Source organism: Kogia breviceps, chromosome 15 (assembly GCF_026419965.1).
Source record: "Kogia breviceps isolate mKogBre1 chromosome 15, mKogBre1 haplotype 1, whole genome shotgun sequence".
NCBI classification, from domain to species: Eukaryota; Metazoa; Chordata; class Mammalia; order Artiodactyla; family Physeteridae; genus Kogia; species Kogia breviceps.
Genome location: NC_081324.1, coordinates 85,167,821 through 85,185,116, shown reverse-complemented (window position 1 = coordinate 85,185,116; position 17,296 = coordinate 85,167,821). Strand labels below are relative to the sequence as shown.

General features: G+C 45.7%; 1 protein-coding gene across 3 annotated transcripts in view; it reads right to left on the bottom strand.

Moving 5' to 3' along the window:
- Window positions 1-17,296, bottom strand: part of TMEM132B (transmembrane protein 132B) — a 383,413-nt gene that overhangs the window by 199,077 nt on the left and 167,040 nt on the right. The gene's annotated exons all lie outside the window — the stretch shown is intronic.

The window sequence follows — 17,296 nt, the reverse complement described above, 5'->3', positions numbered from 1 at the left end:
ATGATTGTAAACTCAAGTGCCTCCAGGGATACCACAGTGAACAGGTAACTAACTCACACGTCCCAACCTAAGGGGACGCCCGTGAGAAACCTCTGCCTTTAGCACGTCCAAGGAGCCCTCTGGTAACAAGCCCTGCCACCCACTTGGTTGTGCCCCGTACGGAGCTCCACTTTGTATCCACTGAAATGCAGCGGCTCTGCAGCCCCGAGGCTGCTCTCTGGGAGGTGTTCCCAGAGCAAATTCTGCTCTCTCCACCGCAGGACAATACTCCTCAATTTGTTCAGCCCAGGAGCACAATCTCCCAAGACCTCGCTGACACAGAGTCAAGCACATACATACACACACACACACACACGCACAAACACACACACGATCCTTCAGTCAAATCCCTGTTCCAATGCTGCTGTGGCCAAAACATGAGGCATTAGTTCAGATCCTACAGATGCAAAAAAGCTGGGTGACACATCAGTTCTCGACTGCGGTAGATGTGGGAGCCTCAAAGACCAGGGAGAGCAAGCTGCAGGCGACACTGCCTTGCTTGGCATCCTGCCAGGGGCAATTCTGTCCTCTGCACACAGACCAGAGACCCACCCGTTGTCTGATGAATGAACAACTAGAGAAGCCCGCTGGGTACCTGTGTTCTAGGCTCCTGTATTTCTAGCCGTTGTCTGTGAAATAAGCTCCAAAGTTACAGAGACTTGGAAGGTGAGAAGCAACCATATTTCTTAATCTTCCTTTCAAAAGCGAGACTTCCTGTGCAATGGGTCATGAATGCACCCTGAGGGGGGAAAAAGCAAGTACTGTAAAGAGACCAGATTTGTGTCTGGGATATTCAAAGCCGTGGATAACGCAGCTCGGGCTGTTCAGAACTGTCTCAGGCACAGTCTACCCTGTCCGGCAGACTCTTTAACTGTGCGTCGTCTCTTCAGAAACCGCCTTCAGAGACAGATTACACATCCACGGTGTGGAGAGAAGGGAACCCTCTTGCACTGTTGGTGGGAATGTAAATTGATAACAGCCACTATGGAGAACAATATGGAGGTTCCTTTAAAAACTAAAAATAGAGCTACCATATGACCCAGCAATCTCACTCCTGAGCATGTAGCCAGAGAAAACTATAATTCAAAAAGATACATGTAGGGTTTCCCTGGTGGCACAGTGGTTGAGAGTCCGCCTGCCGATGCAGGGGACGCGGGTTCGTGCCCCGGTCCGGGAGGATCCCACGTGCCGCGGAGCGGCTGGGCCCGTGAGCCATGGCCGCTGGGCCTGCGCGTCCGGAGCCTGTGCTCTGCAACGGGAGAGGCCACAGCAGTGAGAGGCCCGCGTACCGCACACACACAAAAAAAATTAAAATTAAAATTAAAATTAAAAAAAAAAAATAAACATCCGGAGGCATATAAGACAAGAAGCCCCAGGTCTTAGAGAGCTGGAGATTTATTTCAAACTTGGGTAACAGTGCCCGGTGTGATACCAGCTGGATCATGACACTGCTTGTTGCGACACCAAAACTGCATCTCCGAGGTGCCTTCATCTGGTGAACTGTTCTTATCTCTGCAGAAGCAAAAACTTAATCAGGTGGGACTGGATCTGGGAAAACCCTCCCCCTTTCTATTCCTCTAGAAGCCAAGATTATTCCCACCCCGGAGCCTGGCACTGGCTGTGCCCTCTTCTGTGCTCTCCTGGTGCTCCGTCATTACACCCATCTCACTGGATTCAGCCTCTTCACTCACTGATGTATCCTGTCTTGTGTCCACAGGCGTTTTAAACAGCAACAAACAAATCATTAAGTAGAGAACAAAAGGCAACAAACTGTTAAGAACAAACATGCAAAAGCAAGCGGAATCTACTAATTTGCTCTTCTGTGATGGGCATTTTTCCATTTGCTGGCAATGCTACAAAATCCCTTTTTTTTCTTTTTTACTGGGGTATAGTTGTTTTACAATGTTGTGTTAGTTTCTACTGTACAGCAAAGTGAAGTAGAGTTCCCTGTGCTGTACAGCAGGTTCTCATTACTTATCTGTTTCATACATATTAGTGTCTATATGTTAATCCCAATCTCCCAATTCCTCCCACCCAACTTTTCCACCCTTGGTGTCCATGTTTGTTCTCTACATCTATGTCTCTGTTTCTGTCTTTCAAACCTGTTCATCTGTACCATTTTTCTAGATTCCACAAAGATGTGGCCGGACCTAGAGACTGTCTTACAAAATCACTTTTCATACACCACTCCCCGGTTCAGAAGACATCAAGAGTCCCAATGCTGACCCACGTCCAGACCATTCTTGGCCAGATATTCTCTCTCCTCACCAGTGAGCTGACCTTCCCTCCCTCCCGCTGTGGGTCCATCTGGACTTGGCTCCATTCAGAACCAGAAAGTACTCCAGTTCTTGTTTGGTGCAGAAAACAGGACCACCACAAACACCAGGACGCCAAGGGCCTCACCTGTGAGGATGCAAGCTCCACGAGATCACAGAACTACATCCTTCCCCACTACAGAGGCAGCACAATAACACTACCTGGCCAATGGAAAGCACTCAAATATTGGTTGAGTTAATAAATGAACGAACCTCCCACAAGAGAAACAGTAGGGCTTCCCTGGTGGCGCAGTGGTTGAGAATCCGCCTGCCGATGCAGGAGACACGGGTTCGTGCCCCGGTCCGGGAGGATCCCACGTGCCGTGGAGCAACTAAGGCCGTGAGCCATGGCCGCTGGGCCTGCGCGTCCGGAGCCTGTGCTCCGCAACGGGAGAGGCCACGACAGTGAGAGGCCCGCGTACCGCAAAAAAAAAAAAAAAAAAAAAAAAGAGAAACAGTATATGACACTGATCTGCCTCCCATGAGTTAAATGAAAAACATACTATTAAGACCCTGGCATTCCTTGGAAACTTGTTCAAAGAAATCTCTCGTATTTCTTTTCGTTGCCAAAGCTACTCTAAAGTACAGGAAAGTCACAACAGTGATGGTGCTTTCCCCTGGGAAACCGTAGCCCGAGAGCTCCATCAGGGCTGTGTGGAACACACATTTTATCGGCGTCTGTTCTCATGTGACCTAGAACATTCTGGTTCCCTGTTACTAAAAAGGCTCCTTCTGGACAGAAAGTGCAAAGAGCATCAACCAACACCGACAACAGGGTCCATCAGGCGGCCTTCAGCTGCCACGCCCCTTGGCAGGACGGGAAACAAGGGGCTAAGGGCGGCCTCCCTCGACAGCCCAGAGGTGGGAAGCAAAGAGCCAGGGGCCGGGGCCCCTCCACCCTTGGACATCCAACTCTCAAGAGGCCACATACAGTTTTTCCATCCCATCAGACGCAGTCAGGAAGGAACAGAGATAAAAACCAAGCTTTCACCTCGCCAAATTTTAAAATATTTGCAACCCATTCAGTTTTTTAAATACCTGAAATTAAATGTTTGTTTTTTACATTTTGTTTTTAACTGTGTTTTCAGGACGTGGGACAAACACCTAAGGGCACGTGAGAATATCTTAGGTGGCGTGACAAGGACATAATATTAAATAATACTGAGCTGGAAAAAAGAGAGCTTCTAATTTTTATCCACCCTTTTGATTAAATCAGGTGGAAAGTTCCAGTTGAGTGTCTTAATGTCTTTAACCTCCTCTAACACTTGCAAATCTCCCTTTTAAACAGAGAAAACTAATTGAGCCTCCAAACCAAGGCATTTTAGAGCCTGCCACCTGCTTGCTTGAATGTTACAACACTGGCTTTTGTGCATAATTATTATTACAGTTGTCTTCTATTTACAGCAAATGATACTGCTTTTCCATTTATAGAAGAGATACAAAGTTCCTGTTATAGGTAAATTCAAGAAAAATATGAGCTGATTTAAAGAAAAATATTAATTGAACAGCAGTACTGGTGTTACGTACAGGCGGAAGGAATAGTGAAATCTCATGGGAAAAGGACAATATGCCAACTGCCCAGTCTCTCTGGTCAGGATTTTCCCAAGGTAAATAGGTTTAGGTGATAAACTCCTTCCTACCATAGCTACACATTTATTTTCATGTGTACTAGAAAAAAAATAAAGCCAGAAAATCAAGAGATTAATCTTCCGCCTTAAGGGAGCAATATAAGATTTTATTTTGAGATAAATGTATTGCCCCCCCCAAAAATGGGTATCAATTGAAATGAAAATAGTAAGGGAAAAAGAGTTTGGGGTAGTGGGTAGAGATGGGCAAACTGGAATTCTGGGAAACACCAGTTCCAGGGATGAGCTGAACCAGCTCTCACAGGCAGCCTCACACCCTGCAGCCAACCTGCAGCTGCACCCAGGGGTCTTCAAGCTGCAAATCAAAGAGGCAATCTTCTACCACAAGAAAGCCCTGTCTGGCTCAATTCAGCTGAGGGCAGAGGAATCTGAGAGTCCCACTCCAGGCTAGGTTTGCTCAACAGCTCAGAAGAAAGAAGGAAGCCTATCTGGAGGAGGAATTGAGCTGCTGAGAAGGAAATGAGTTTGTCTTCAGTTGTCAAAGCACTCCGCTGGGGAACACAACGGCACCCTGCCTTCACCTGTGTCTGCGTCTCCTCTGTCTTTGCTGCTGAACAGCCAAGAACGGAAGCCACAAGCAGAAAGGATTTTCAAGCAAAGAGAAGGCAAAGAAAACAGATTTTTCAAGAGCAAAACACCCACAGCTTTCACAAATTTAGACTGAGCTAGAATAATCTGAAGAGTGGTTCAACCCCAAAACACACTTCAAGAGCAGTGTTATCAAACTGGGCTTAGTGGACTTTCTGGACATCTGATTACAGCCATCAAACCACCTATCTTTCCTGGGCTTTTAAACATTCCAAGGACCTCTGCATTTGGAGTACATCTCAGCTGTTCTAATGGTTTTATGATTAAGAAACTGAGGCTCAGAGAAGTGAAATGACCTAGGTGTCTTTTTTCTCAGCCATCCAATATCTTGCTTCATTAAGAAGGCAGTAAGAGGGCTTCCCTGGTGGCGCAGTGGTTGAGAGTCCGCCTGCCGATGCGGGGGACGCGGGTTCGTGCCCCGGTCCGGGAGGATCCCACGTGCCGCGGAGCGGCTGGGCCCGTGAGCCGTGGCCGCTGAGCCTGCGCGTCCGGAGCCTGTGCTCCGCAGCGGGAGAGGCCACGGCGGTGAGAGGCCCGTGTACCGCAAAAAAAAAAAAAAAGAAGGCAGTTAAGAATGCACTTCCTCATCCTCTTGCACCAAATGTCCTGTTAAGAATTATCATTCAATATCCTGGGACCATCTATTGGAATGCAAAAGATAAAACCAAGTGATCTCAACTGGAAAAATAAGAGATGATAAACTGCACTGAGAAACTACAGTTGCCTTTGAAGAAAAGGTGAACCATATCCTACTTTTGTCTCTGTTTTAGGAATCTAAAGATATTGGAGGCACAATGGAAATTATTTATGTTTGCTATAAAATCATGTGATAATAACCTCAAAAGTCAAACACTCATGGAAGTCTATAAGTTACAGTTCTTTGCCTGCACACAATAGAAACCCCATCTGGCCAGCTTATGAGAAAGAGATTTACAAGTGAGATTTTTGGGTCATATGGTAGTTCTATTTTTAGTTTTTTAAGGAACCTCCCACTACCGGGCATATACCCTGAGAAAACTAGAATTCAGAAAGAGTCACGCACCACAATGTTCACTGCAGCTCTGTTTACAATAGCCAGGACGTGGAAGCAACCTAAGTGCCCATCGACAGATGAAGGGATAAAGATGTGGCACATATATACTCAGCCATAAAAAGAAACAAAATTGAGTTATTTGCAGTGAGGTGGATGGACCTGGAGTCTGTCATACAGAGTGAAGCAAGTCAGAAAGAGAAAAACAAATATGCAAACACATATATATGGTATCTTTAAAAATAAATAAATAAGGTTCTGAAGAATCTAAGAGCAGGACAGGAATAAAGACGCAGATGTAGAGAATGGACTTTAGGACACAGAGAGGGGGAAGGGTAAGCTGTGACAAAGTGAGAGAGTGGCATGGACATATATACACGACCAAACGTAAAATAGCTAGCTAGTGGGAAGCAGCCGCATAGCACAGGGAGATCAGCTCAGTGCTTTGTGACCACCTAGAGGGGTGGGATAGGGAGGGTGGGAGGCAGGGAGACGCAAGAGGGAAGAGATATGGGGATATATGTATATGTATGGCTGATTCACTTTGTTATAAAGCAGAAACTAACAGACCATCGTAGAGCAATTATACTCCAATAAAGATGTTAAAAGAGAGAGAGAGGGCTTCCCTGGTGGCGCAGTGGTTGCGAGTCCACCTGCCAATGCAGGGGACGCGGGTTCGACCCCCGGTCCGGGAGGATCCCACGTGCCGCAGAGCGGCTGGGCCCATGAGCCGTGGCCGCTGAGCCTGCGCGTCCGGAGCCTGTGCTCCGCAACGGGAGAGGCCATGACAGTGAGAGGCCGGCGTACCGCAAGAAAAAAAGAGAGAGAGAGAGAGAGACCAGGTATGTCATAGAATGAAGGGGAAGGATGGAAATCCAAATCCAGAAGTGGGCCCAGATCCAGGGCAGGTAACTGGCAGGACTCCCACCAAGACCATGTGATCAGAATCACCAGACCCCAGCCAAGCATGCACTTCAGCTGGCACCACACATCACAGGTACCTGTGATCTGCAGTAATTGCACCTCCCGCAGACATCCAGAGAGAATTTCCCTCCATAGCAGATGCATATACCACTTGTAGACCAGCCAGTAGGAGGAACCGCACCTTTGCCCAACCCGGTCCCTGTATGAATTATGCACGTGCACACGCACACGTGCACGCACGTATAGACACATAAGCACACGCGAACAGACGAGACACGTGTGAAGCATCCCTCCGCATCCCCGCCTTTCAGCCCGATTTCAGCACAGCCGTGGTGGACAGCTCCGTGCGCCCATGCCTGGGGCGTTTTTTTTTTTTTTTAACATCTTTATTGGAGTATAACTGCTTTACAGTGGCGTGTTAGTTTCTGCTGTATAACAAAGTGAATCAGCTATACGTATACACATATCCCCATATCTCTTCCCTCTTGCGTCTCCCTCCCTCCCACCCTCCCTATCCCACCCGTCTAGGTGGTCACAAAGCACCGAGCTGATCTCCCTGTGCTATGCGGCTGCTTCCCACTAGCTATGTATTTTACGTTTGGTCATGTATATACACTGCCTGTGGCTTTTAACCAAAGTGTTCTTGGCGTCCCTGACGTTTCTTCCCAGTTACTTCCTCGGGGCCATATTCAACCGACTGGGACGGAAGCCAGCAGACGAGCGCTCCGGCCCTCCACCTTCCAGTGAGACAATTCTGAGGCGCTTTCTGCACAGCTCCAAGGACGGATGAAGCCCCCAGGAACCCCTCCGTGCAGCTCTATCAGCCTCTCCTCCTTCCCTGCCCCACTTTCCCCACCTCACACTTCTGGTTTCTGCCATCACCTCCCAGATGAGCCACCTGGGCCCCAGTTCCTTGTCTTAGGATGTACTGGGGACCTACACGCACATCTTACGCTCACTTGTGCACCATGCAATGTTCTTCCCCGAAGGAGGTTAGGGCCTTGGACTCCCCAGCAGGTTGGAAGTTGTGTGGAATATAAACCCCTAAAGTCCTACCAGACCCGCTCATGAATGCCCCAAGCTGGGACAGAGTTGAGGCAGACTTCAGTTTGGGACACAAACTATGCTTGGTAGCGAGGCTGACACGTAAAATCAGCACCTCCCTTTCTCTCCCCAGATCTCTTGAGGCAGTAAGAGTGTGGTCAGGAGACCAGGGACAACTGAGCATTTAAGACAGAGGAGAGCGTCCCCGGTGGCGCAGTGGTGGAGAGTCCGCCTGCCGACGCAGGGGACGCGGGTTCATGCCCCGGTCCGGGAAGATCCCACATGCCGCGGAGCAACTAAGCCCACGAGCCACAACTACTGAGCCCACGAGCCACAACTACTGAGCCCACGAGCCACAACTACTGAAGCCCGCACACCCTAGAGCCCGTGCTCTGCAACAAGAGAAGCCCCCGCTCGCCGCAACTAGAGAGAGCCCTCGCACAGAAACGAAGACCCAGCACAGCCAAAAGTAAATAAATAAATAAATAAATTGATTAATTTTTTAAAAAATAGCCCCTACCAGCCAGCTGGCCACTGGTGAAGAGCTGCCAAGACAGGGGTGTGTAAAAGTCCACCTCAGAGCCAACCATCCCAGCTACTTCTAAAGAAACAAGTCCAAGTGCAGTCTCAACTGAGGGAGCCTGACTCAAGGGGGCACGTGCTGTCAAACCAACGTCCCCAGTCTCCAGGCATCCCCGCACCATGCCATGCTCTCTTACTAAAGTACCATCTGTACTATTTCTTACTTAATATTTTCTTTTAAATCTTCTCACTGTGTTTAAACAAATTTACTGCGTTTACACAAATTTATCTGGGGAGGAAGTGATGTATCTGCACTTAAATTGAAAAACCCAATATCACGTTCCATAAAGACAAGAAACCCCTAAACTAAGTACAATAAAAACAATGTTATTGAATTCTAGCCAGCCACTGCTGCCTGCCAAAGGCTCCCAACCTGGGGTGTGGACTCTCACTGTTCAAAGAAAAACCAAAACCAACCAACAAGGAGATCAGCAAGTGGTCAGGGGATGCAAGGGACTTTGGAGCATCAGACAGAGACTTACCTCCTTGACTGAACCAGGGTAGAAAGAGGAGGCAAAAGGAATCAACTCTCACTGGATAACTCAGTGTTACCTAAGCACCTATGTTTAGTACTTGAAAACCTACACTCATCTCGGGTGTAGCCTGAAATAACTTTTCCCCTGAACTCACAGCTCCCGAAGTGTAAGGTACAGACTGATTTTATGTGGTATCTAAGATGAATTTAAAGAGAAAAGTCATTCTAGAACCTGGTAGCTTTTGAAGTAAGTAAAACAACAAAATTAAGAACTCACGGGAACACAGAAAGTGATTGAATTTATGTGTGGGTCTCACCGAATAGTCTAACCACTTTCTCTGGACTCCAGCGTTACTATGGGAACAGGAGGCAGTGGCCAATCAAACTTTCTAACCGGGTGAGACAGAGTGTGATTGTACGCTCCTTAAAGGCAGCCACTGCCTGCTCACCAACCCCAGGATGTTAATTATGTAACATAGCTGACATCAACATTCCTGAGTCCCAATTTAATTTCTTCGTGTCAGTTGAGCTTCTTTCAGGATAAAAGCAAAGAGGTGTTCCTCTCTTCCTTGACTAGCTATAATTAACTCCAAAAATACTTGTCCTCTAGCAATGAAATGGGCTCTTTACAGTCACCTGGGGTGTCACAAAAGGAAGGACCGGCACTGGATTGAGATCAACTAATAAGGCAAAGGCATGGGCACTCCTTCTGCCGTGGAAACGCACCCCCATCTCCTAGTCTTTGAGTGCCTGTTGCATATTTAAATGAGCTTGTCCACGGTAATCAGAGATTAGATTCAGAGTCTGAGACCAAGTTTCTTAGAGAAAGCGACAATGAGCTGGATTATTCATACGTGCGTACACACACAGAGGTGGCTTTGTGTGTGTGTATCTTAGCTCAAATGTTACAGTACATTGTGTCCAATCCAGTTGCAGTCCAATTTCTGACACAGTTTCCATAATAGCAAAATGTACGTACAGATGGCAAATAAATAAAACTTTTCTGCAGCTTGGTCTGCCGTTCTCATGGTCAGCAAATCCTATTATGGATATTATTAACCTGCTCAGTGATGGAAATGTTATATCTGATCTTACGGATTTCAGCTGTGCAATCCAGTCCTGCTACAAAAATGAAATTTAACTCTCGACACGCAGCATGAAGCCACCAAAACTGAGGGTTTGTTTTTTTTTTCCTTTCTGTAGGCAGCATTGGAAATAGCCACTCTCTCCCATTTCTCTCTCGAGTCACAAATGGTCTCTTTTTGCTCTCCGTTTTCTTGAACAGTACATAATTGCTATTAGCCAGCGACCCCTGAGGGAGACTAATTGAGCAACACACATGATTGCACAAGCAAGAGTGAAGACTCCTAGACACACCAGAAAGAAAGAGAAGCATGGGGGAAGGGAGGGGGCTTCTGAAATGGAAGAGGCATTAGGAAGGCGTGGCTGAAATTCCCAAGAAGCCCCAGAGGAGGTCTCCTTGCACGAGTCTGCCTGTTTCAAGTTGAACCCTGGCAGGAAACATCTAGGACTCAAGGGACTAATTTACTGGTTAAAAACAGCCACCTTCTGCATCTACACAAGGAAAGAAACGTGTTTGTGAGTGAGCTAAGAGCTTCGCCTCTCTGCAAACTCTCACAAGAATTCTGTAGAATACTGGAGAATTTCCTGTGCCCCAGGAGAATTTAAGTGGAAATGTCATCTCCCATCTAAGAAGGATGAGGCTCCAAGGAGAGGACTTTTGGGATTAAGAAGGTCTTGGTAAGATCTTTTCCTTTTGCCCTAACAATCTTCTTCACACCCAACGTCCAGAGCAAGATCCTTGTGGATCAAATATCTGTCAAGCAGAGACCCCCAATAAATCAATCCAACCCCAGAATAAAAATCTGTGCTCCCGGAAGTCTGAAACTTATAATGAAGCAGAATGAAAAACAAAGGAGTCATGAAGGAGAGGACAAGGATCAGGGAAGGTAAGAAACTTCTGAACCGCCAGCTAATTCTATTAAAAGTTATTCGTTTTCCATTGTAGAGCACTGAACTCGTTTTCTAGGGGTGCCATAATAAAGTACCACAGACTGGATGGCTTAAATGACAGACGTTTATTTTTTCACAGCTCTGGAGCCTGAAAGTCCAAGATCAAGATCAAGATGCCGTCTGGGTTGATTTATCCTGAGGCTTCTCATCTTGTCAGTGGCTGCCTTCTTGCTGGGCCCTCACATGGTTTTTCCTTGTATGTATGCCTGTGTCCTCACCTCCTCCTCTCATAAAGGCACCAGTCACATCTGATTAGGGTCCGTGCTAATGATGGCATTTTAACTCTCTCTCTCTCTCTCTCTCAATAGTCAGATTCTAAAGTACTGGGGGTGGGTTGTTAAGACTTCAACACATGGACTTGTCGGGGACACAATTCGGTCCATAACAGGCGTCCACCCACGAGCTAACTGCTGTATCTGGGATGGCAAGGTGTGTTTGTTCCCCATTTACTGAGTCCCAGTGACAAGCCAGGGGCATGTCCCTGCCTGCATGAAGCCAGCTTGCCAGTGTAGGAGAAATAGACAAGAAATAAGTGAACAAATATTGATAAGTAGCCTGGTTTACTTCAGCCAGTGATGAGGGCCAGGAAGAAAAGAGGCTGGAAAAGAGAAGCATGGTTGGCGTTGGTGACCATTTAGGAATGGTCCAGAAGGCTTATCTTAAAAAGGGATATACTGTATTCAGGGAACTCCTTGGCGGTCCAGTGGTTAGGATTCCACGCTGCCACTGCAGGGGACCAGGGTTCAATCCCTGCTCGGGGAACTAAGATCCCACAAGCCGTGTGGCCAGAAAATTTAAAAATGAATAAAAAGGGGTACTCGAGGTAAGAAGTGAAAGGTGATGAGGGGCCAGCCCTGCTCACCATGGGGGAGCAGCCCAGGTAGAGCAGACGAACCAAATGCCCTGCGTTGGGAGGAGACGTGGCGGCTTCTGGGAACCAAGAGACGGTGTAGGCAGTGAGAACGTAGTGAGAGATGAGGAAGGAGAGGAGGAGCCGGTCTTCACCAACATTCGGTCTGTCCTCCTTATATTATTCCCTTCTTCCTTAGGTCACAATCACGATCACCGTAAAGCTGCAACAGGAAAGGTGCCACCTTACTGTTCTCCTGCCATTTAACCCAAGCAGAATTTCAAATACTGTGTATAAAGTATCCGCAGCTATGATCCTCACCGATGCAAAATGGGCATCTTTATTTCTGCTCCTTCCCTCTGGAAAAAATGTCTCTGAACATTGATCCGGACGTCCCAGCCCCAAGGGCAGGCAGAAGGCGCCTCTGGCTAAACCCACCAGGGCACAAGTCCTGGGAAAGATTTTTGATTTCCCACTTAGAGGGAAACTGCCCATGGATTCACGAGGTAACAGGTGCGACTGAGCTGTCATCAGTGAAGAAAAATCATTACTTGGGACCCTGGAGGTAAATGGCAAGTTTTCTTATTCTGGATTTCAAATTTAATTCGACCCAAGGGAGACTTCATGAACTCTAACAGGCGGCCCGCCAGTCCTCGCCGGGGACACGGACTGACAAATCAGCAGTCCCCAGCTGCAGAAGCGAATAAGCAGACACTGACACAAATTCAGTTAATTGTGATGTGCTGGGATAAAGGCTAGATCAAGAAGTGTGAGTAAAATACTCCAAGAACACGGAGGCGTGCCTGGTGAATTTCTGGTAAAAAGTTTTGTGGATTTAGACCACCGCAATAGAAAGAAATGCAATTTAAAAATCTAACCTTAAAATTATGGAGGGGCTTCCCTGGTGGCGCAGGGGTTGAGAATCCGCCTGCCGAGGCGGGGGACGCGGGTTCGTGCCCCGGTCCGGGAGGATCCCACGTGCCGCGGAGCGGCTGGGCCCGTGAGCCGTGGCCGCTGAGCCTGCGCGTCCGGAGCCTGTGCTCCGCAACGGGAGAGGCCACAACAGTGAGAGGCCCGCGTACCGCAAAAAAAAAAAATTATGGATTATAGGCTTCACCATTATATAATTCATTATCTTCCTCCTTCCCAGCTTTATGAAATTTATCTAAATGACAGTGAATGGTAGTCACTTACCATAATGGCGGTAGAGACTGTATTTTCATTTCTAATGGAATCAACAGAGAGGTGAATAGCACACTACACTTTTATTGGCAATCTAATGAAACTGGCGCCAAGCAACACTCCACCGATCAGGATGAAAGGATCACAGAGTGGAGTTTGCATCTCTGATTAGTACTGCCTCTTGGAATTTTTCTACAATTACTTACTGCCCAAGTCACTGGCAGTTAACCACAAAATGGTGAAAGAGCAAAACGAACCAGCTTCACATTAATGAATCACGTGGATCAGATGTACTGTGCACACAATTACTTATTTTTTTATTTTTTATTTTTATTTTTTTTTGCGGTATGTGGGCCTCTCACTGTTGTGGCCTCTCCCGCCGCGGAGCACAGGCTCCGGACGCGCAGGCCCAGCGGCCATGGCTCACGGGCCCAGCCGCTCCGCGGCACGTGGGATCCTCCCGGACCAGGGCACGAACCCGTGCCTCCTGCATCGGCAGGCGGACTCCCAACCACTGCGCCACCAGGGAAGCCCTACTTATTTTTTTAAATAAAATTCTTGACCACTCTAAAGTGTGTGGGCACCCAGTTGTGTCCTGGAACTCTACAAGGTACACAGAGGAGTTCTTTTTGGCCCTGGGAAATCAGCCCCACCAGGATTTTGAGCTTTGCTTCCGCATTTAAACACATACAGGCTTCCCTCAGCTTTAGGGAAAAGAATCCTCCTGATACCCCAGGTGCCCAGTTTACTCTCCGGCTTCTCCTCCTCTTCCCAGCTAACCCCTGGAAATGACGTTGAAAGACACTGTGCTCCCTGTGTTCATCAAATCATGGGTGGCAGATACTGCTAATTGCTCACCCAACACCCATCCTCCATTTCTTCCTCATCAAGAAAACCCTGATCTGGGGTGAGGAGACTGGCATTATGCCCAGTTAAACACCTACACTTCCCTACTCACCATGGAAGGATTTGATCATGAGAAGAGTTTGGCCATTGGGCATTAATCAAAAAGTGCTGATTGATGCTTCTGGAAATCTCCCTAAAGCGAGGCAGGCTCAGGTGCACATGACTTTTTGCCCCTCTCCCTCCTTCCTTCCTTCTGCATGGAATGTAGACATGATGGCCACCACTGCAGCAGCCATCTTGTGACAATGAGGGAAAGGCCAAGGGAATCATACAATCCTTGATGCTCTGACATCCTTGATCCACCAGACTGATACTTATTTGTGGAAGTTCTTGCCTTTCCCTAAATCTATCCCTGTCTTGGTGAGGTCAGTGTTCTTTGGGATTTCTACTACATGTAGGTGACCTTAATCTCTAACTAATATATCTTATCCCCAAACCCCTGCAATCTAGCTTTTATCCACAAGAGTCCATTAATCATCTTGTTAAAGTCACCAATGGCCTCCAGATATAAAATGCAAAGGATAATTTTCATTTCCTTGCCTGATCTCTCAGCAGCATTCTCCTCTATTGACTCTCCCGTGTGTTCTGTCTCTTCTCTCGGTGTGTGTTACATCACATTCTCCTGGTTTTTCTGCGCCTTCTCCTGGTTTTTCTGCGCCTTCTCTGGATGCTCTTCTGAAGACTCTCCTCTTTTATTTATCAAACTATTAAATGTTGGTGTTCTTCAGGACTCAGTCACAAGCCCTCTTTTCTTCTCAGCATTTTTACTGAAAAAATCTCATCCTTCCCCAAGGCTTCAATTATTATGATCAAACTACCCAAGACACCTAAATTTCCATCTCCAGGAGAGACAACTATTTTGAGTTTCAGACCCATGTTTCTAACTACCCTTTCCACCTCTCCATTCAAACATCAAACTACAATATCTGAAAACAACATTTCACTTGATAAATTTAATAGCTAAATAAAGATGACAAAGAAAAGATTCAGTGAACTTGAGGACAGGTCAAGAGAAGTTATCCAGTGTGTATAGAACAAGAATAAAGACAGAAAAAAATGAATAGAGTGTCAGAGAACCTTTAGATAATAGCAAATGATCTCAATGACAGCCTACAGTTGACATGCAGAGCAGTGAGGAAATGAGACAGAAAAAAATATTTGAATAAATAATGGCTGAAAAGTTCTCAAAGTGGATGAAAGACATAAATGCACAAATTCAAGTACACAACAAACCCAAGGCAAGACAGACATGAGAAGGCCATGCTTCCGCACATCATAGCCAAACTGTTGAAAGGCATATAAAACAAACAAACAGCAAAAGGAAAACAACACATTCCCTACAGGGGAACAACTCCATGCGTGGTTGTCTTCTCACTAGCAACTATGGAGGCCAAAAGAGAGTGAAACATTTTTAAAGTGCTGAAAGGAAAAAATAAATCTGCCAACCCAGAATTCTATAAATAGCAAAAATACTCTTTGAGAATGAGGATGAGATAAAGACATTTTCAGATAAAAGGAACCCGCTGCCAGAAGATTTGCACTACAAAAAAACTTCCAACAGAAGTCCTACATATTGAAGAGAAATGGCAACAAATGAAGACAGACCCGCCAGCAGAAGGGAATGAAGGGCATCAGAAATGGCAAAACAACTGGATAAATGCAAAAACCTATTTTGTTTTTTGCTTTTTCTTCAATTTTTTATAATACACAAAACCATTTAAGGCAAAAATTGTAATACTGTCTTCTGGGGTTTTTAACATATTTTATGTTATGGAATTATATAACTTTAGCTTTCAAGGACACGGGTGGTAAAATGGACCTACTATCTATCTACATATTACTAGAAATGACACACGAACTCAAAGTAGACTGTGAAAAGTTGCATATATATTGCAAGCCCTGAAGCAACCATTAAAAATATAATGCAAGAGAATGCAGCCTACAGAAAAGTTAACCTAGAATTCTTTAAAAAACTCAAATAATCCCCAGAAAGGCAGGAGAAGAACAGAGAAACAACGAACAGGAGGAGCAAATAGAAAACAAATAATAAAACAGTGACCCCAAATCTAACATCAGTAATCACATTAAATATTAATGCAATTACCTCTCTAATTAAGAGACAGAGATCATCAAAATAGATAAAAATACAAGACACAATTATATGCTGTTTACAAGAGACACATTTTAAGTATAAAAACACAGATAAGTGAATTTGGCAAGGTTGCAGGGTACAAGCTCAATACATAGAAGTCAACTGTATTTGTACATACCAGCAACAAAAATGTCAAAATGAAAATAAAATCAACAACTCCATTTATAATATCATTAAAAAATAAAATATTAAAGAATAAAGTTACCGAAGATGTGCAAGACCTGTGCACTAGAAACTACAAACTATTTCTGAAGAAAATTAAAGATGGCAAATAAATGGGGAAATAGACCACGTTCATGTATTGAAAGATTCAATATTGTTAAGATGGCAATTCTCCATAAGTCGATCTATAGATGCAATGCAATCCCAGTCAAAATCATATGAATACTGAATTCTAGCCAACAATGCACATACTGAACTATTTAGAGGGAAGTGAATAGCTGTCTGCAATTTACTTTTCGATACAACAAACAATAAGATGGGTTAATGGACGAACAGAGAGATTGACTGATGGACCAACGCGTGGTAAAGCAAAACCAGTAAAATAGTGACGGTAGAATCTAAGTGGTTGGCATGTGGATTCTCACTATAAATTTCTTTCAAGTTTGCCATCTATCTGAAATGTTTTATAATAAAATATTCGTGAAATTATAATTATGGAATATTTCCAACACCTAAAAGAGTATGAAGGATAATAAAATGAACACATAAACACCCGTATCTCCCACCAACCAGATTAACAAATAAAACATGCAGACATAGTTGAAATACCCGGTGTATCTTCAACCTACCTCTCTTGATGCTAGTGTTTATGATGTGCATATGCATATTTCACGCATGGACTCTACATATGAATGAGTTTATATACGACACACAGAACTGCACTGCACGTTTTAAAACTGTATCCTGCTGTAGGTATGAGCTGGCAAATTTTTGAGATTTGTCCAACAATTGTAGCATGCCTGCACTTCCATGTCTGTAGAGTATTTCTTTATATAAATATTTAACTGCTTATCCATTCTCCTCTGATGGATATTTCAGCTAAATCATCTCAAGATGTGGTCTCTCTGAGTGTAGCAACGAGGGGCTCAGATTCCGAGAATGGAAAGACCTGGGTTCCAATCCTGCCTTCGTGTCCCCTGAGGAAGTCTCGTATCTGTCTGAGCTTCAGTTTCTTCATGTGACAAATGGGGGTGGTCTTCACTGAGGACCACTGAAAGGAAGTAAATAAGACGGACGGATGGAAAGCACTTAGCACAGTGTCTGCCCGACGCACGCAAGTGCTCAGCACCCTGAATCCGAAACATAAAGAATGGGACAGGCCCCGGGGGGACAGCCAACCCCATCTGGCTCCGGCCCCATCAATACCACCTAGTACGAAAACTCCTAGCTGTGTCCTTCACAGGGTTAAATTTCTGAAGAGGAGACAGACCCTAAGGCGGCAACGAGACCCTCACTTTCAGCCAGGGAAGCATGTCAGGCAAACCTTCAAAGGTAGCTGAAGCGGCATCCGGAGATCTTCCTCCCTG